Genomic DNA, 4,183 nt, shown 5'->3' on the forward strand with positions numbered 1-4,183 from the left:
CCACCTCTGTGGCTCTTATTATTATACCCAGACCATCAGTTCCCAGGGCTATAAGGGGCTCATCACATTTGGTGGGATGAGTTGAGGCTCAGCTGATCTAGGGAGCAGGACAGAGCATCCGGGGCAGAAGGCTGAGGGCACTGGTCTTCACTGGGAACCATCCAGTGCCGGGCACTGAGCTTAGGCATTGCAGCCCGGAGCCAGAGGGCTGGTGGCTGGGAAAGGAAAAGTGACGAGATTGCTGCTACTGTCTGGGCCTCTCCGTCTGGACTCTTCTGCCAGGGGGCACCCCCGTGAGAAACGCACCTTCACAATGTGGGGGGTTCCCAATGACACGGTGTGGCCTTGACACTTCCCTGGCATTGGTGTGTGGTTTCTAAATACATTTTCACATGAAATCAGAGCTCCGGGAGAATGAGCACAGGCTCAGGGGTGGGAACTATCATGTCCTCAGCATGGGATTACTGATGGCCGCCTTTCCTATGGTGAGACTCAGATGTCGCCGTCACTGTGAAATGCCTAGTGCTCGGGCAATGCAGAGAAACAGTAGCTTTTGCTCTGGCCTGTTTCTTGGGCTCCCAGAGTGGTCTCAGAGAGGAGCCTCTTCCCACCTGACAGTTACCGGGCCCCACACCTTGAGACAACCTTCTCGACCCACGGTTCTGTCAGTGGTCTGGGGGTGGTTCCAGGCCAAGCTCAGGGAATGGGAGAGGATAGTGCCCAACTCCTCTGGGGTTCTGGGCTGCAGTGACTCTTTGCTCAAGCCAGGCCCACAGCAGAGAGTAAGGGGACGTCTCCGGAAGAAAGCAGTGTGCCGAGACCTCATTCTAGGCTCCAGCGGGGCCAGCTCAGTTCCTGGCCTCGCTAAAGCCACCTGGCCAGGAAGAAAACCTATCTGGTGAGCTGACAGTGCCCGCAGGAGGAAGGAAGCCCACAGAATGGGGAAGTCATTGAAGACGTGAGCCAAATGCCGAAATCAAGTAATCGGCTGCAAAGGAAACCAGGTCACAGGCTGAACAGCAGAGGCCTGGCTCACACCTGGTCATATGTGCACGCATGCACATCACGGTCTCACCCTCCCACCCACCATGTCTCTGGCCTTGGCCAGGGTGAAGGTCAGGTGGGAGGTGTTGATGTCAAGAGGCCTCCCCAGACCCGAGATCTCTGGGGCTCGGCCAGAAGGATGTGAGCAGAAGAGGCAGGTACAGGGGGCGAAGGGTGTGAGCAGGTAGGTGCTGGGGCCACAGGACTTTGGGGTTCCCAGAGCTCAAAGCCAGTGAAGAAGGGGGAAAAGGACATGGTGGCCCATGGGGAAGAGTGCTGGCTGATTCAGGCTTTATAAAGACCACCATGAGACAAGGAAGATCAACCATCTTCTCTCAGGTGGCAGACTGTTTGAGAGCTCAGCTTGTCGAAGGCCATAGAAGTGTCTCTCACTTCCGGGAGAGGGCTTTGTGTTGATCCCATCATTCACTGGGACATGGGGTGGTGGCCATTCTGCCCACTTGGCACATGGAAAACAGAGGGTCCTGGAGTCAAGTCTAGGTTCATACCCAGAGCAAACGGCTGTGCTGGGGTTCGAATTCCCAGAACTTGCCCTCAGGGACCTTGTCTGTCCCACCATCCTGTGTTGGGGACCTGGGGACCTGATGTCAATGGATCAGGTGATGCCGGACAAATGCCCACAGACCCAGCAGACAGTGCTCATTGGTAAAGTTGAGGCCAGGAGCTGCAGGTGGGGGGTGGGGACCAGGAAAAGCACGGCCTGCTTTCAACAGGCTGAGGGCTGGAGAAAGGAGAAGGCAATGTGCAAAATGTAGCAATAACAACCACAGGTAATGCACCAGGGGGCACAAGGGCTCACGGTGCGCCACAAGGGGCCTCAGGACCTGGGAGCTGTGTGGGAGACACGCGGGTCCGCCCCAACTCACTGAGCAACCTTGGGCGTCTCAGCTTTCTCTCCACTCCGTTTTGCGGTCTGTCAAAAAAAGTCTTATTTATTTATTTTTGAGAGAGAGAAATGGAGAGTGAGTTGGGGAGGGGCAGAGAATCCCAAGCAGGCTTCACGTCGTCAGCGCAGAGCCTGATGTGGGGCCCAAATCCACGAACCAGGAGATCATGACCCGAGTGGGAACCAAGAGGTGGGCGCTCAACCTACTGAGCCACCAGGCGCCCCCCCTCCCCCGCCACTGACCCCTGTTTTGTGATTGTAATGGCAGAAATCCGTGCTCCAGCTGACCGACGTTGGTTGCTGTCACTGAGCCCTTCAAGGTGATGCTGATCGGCCCCGTCTGACCTTTGGCTGCTGAGACTTCTCAGATGTGCTCCTGTGTCCTGCGTTGGCCAAGTCCCTGCTGCCAGCCATGGCCCACTGCCCAGGGTTTTCTAAATCCTGTGGCCACTTCCTGGATTCCAGAGCTTGGCTCTTCCGTGCCCCTACCCCAGTCTTCTGGAATTTTAAGCCCCAGAACGCAAAGGGAGGGGGAAGAGGTGCCAGCCTCCCCCCCCCCCCCCCCCCTTTGCCCAGCTTCCTCCTAATCACAGCCCTCAGACCTGGCAACTGTTGTGTTGAGAACCAGGGTGGCGTCACAGAAAGAGCAATGGCTCGGGGTCAGCCCTGGGTCAAATACGGGCTCTGACACCTCGTCTAGTCACTCATCCTTTCCAAGCCTCAGTTTCCTTGTCTAAAAAATGGGGCCGGAAGTTCCCGCCTCTTGAGGTCTCTTGGAAGATGGCTGAGATGATACCGAGATGAAGAACTGGGGTGTCAAAGGTGTTCTGCAGTAAATGGTGCCATTGTTCTCACATCAATACCACCCCCACCCTGTGGGGACCAAGAGAATGTGTGCCTGCATTTATCAAGTGCCCATGGTATGCACAGTTCGGTGTGCCATATTAACTATCCATTTGTGCATTCTAAATTTTATACAGTATTATCACCTCAGTGTCGTTTGCTTTGGTGGGACGAAGTAGAAAAGACAAAGTTCCGGACGCCTGGGTGGCTCAGTCGGTTGAGTGACGCCTGACTTTGGCTCAGGTCATGTTATCATGGGTTGTGAGTTTGAGCCCTGCGTTGGGCTCGCTGCTATCCACACAGGGCCAGCTGCGGATCCTCTATTCCCCCCCTCTCTCTGTCTGTCCCCGCTCAGGCTCTCCCTCTCTCAAAAATGAATAAAAACATTAAAAAAAGAAGAAGAGATAAAGGTCACCCTTAGCCAAATGTGTAAAACTGTGTCAGTGCCTGCTGGACTCTCCTTCCGGCAGAACCCACTGCTGGGTATCCCGTGGAGCAGGTGAAGAGGCAACTTGTGCTAGGGGCCAGGGGTGTGAACTGCACCTCAAGCTCTGAGACCCATGCAGCCTTGAGACCCGCACCCAGAGCAGCACATGGGGGCCAACAGCGGGGGGGCAAGTCACGTCCTGGGGCAGACGGGATCTCCCACCCCATATGCACCGTACTCTCTCTTCCTCTGCACAGTTAGGTACAGCATTCGATGCCACTTCTCTAAATAACCGTCCTAGACTCAGAAACCTTACAATTTAGCTAATCAGTGGTTTCCACACTCTTTTTGTCCCCCTCCAACAAACTTAACCATAACTGCCGATAAAAGAAACATAAGCGTTGATCATTCTGGTGGAGGAGCTAAGCCATGGGGGATCTTGGGTCTCTGCCCACTGGCCCTTCCTCATCCCCCGAGGCCCACGGAAGCCCCAGGTTTCTGGGAAGCCAGGCATGAAAACCACCGAACTACTCCAGCCCTTTAATAGCTAAGTAAACAAAGACTTGTGATTTGTGCCCTGAGACGCACATGAAGTTGGTTAATAGGACACTACCTTATTCTCCAATTGTTTCCCGTGTGCAAAGCTGATCTCTCTCATGAGATTGCACAGTTGAGGTGCCCTGTGTGTTTTCTCCTCCTCTGGGCTCCTCTGAGCCCTGGTCAAACGTATGCAAGAATTCCTGGTTGTATTGACATGAACAGGAGCAGAGCGCTGGGGCCAATGTCCCCCCTGGACAGTGAACCTGTTGTCCTCATCCAGTGGGCAGAGCATGGTGGGGGTGAGCATGCTCAGATGGCCCCGGGCCTATTCCAAAGTCCCAGGAACCTGCAGTTGCCTGAGCACCAGCACCTCCTGGGAAGGCTAGGCTGGTGTGCTGGCCATGGCTGGTTCAGGCTATCTG

Source organism: Puma concolor, chromosome C1, assembly GCF_028749965.1.
Source record: "Puma concolor isolate L17-30 chromosome C1, mPumCon1.1.hap2, whole genome shotgun sequence".
Lineage (NCBI taxonomy): Eukaryota > Metazoa > Chordata > Mammalia > Carnivora > Felidae > Puma > Puma concolor.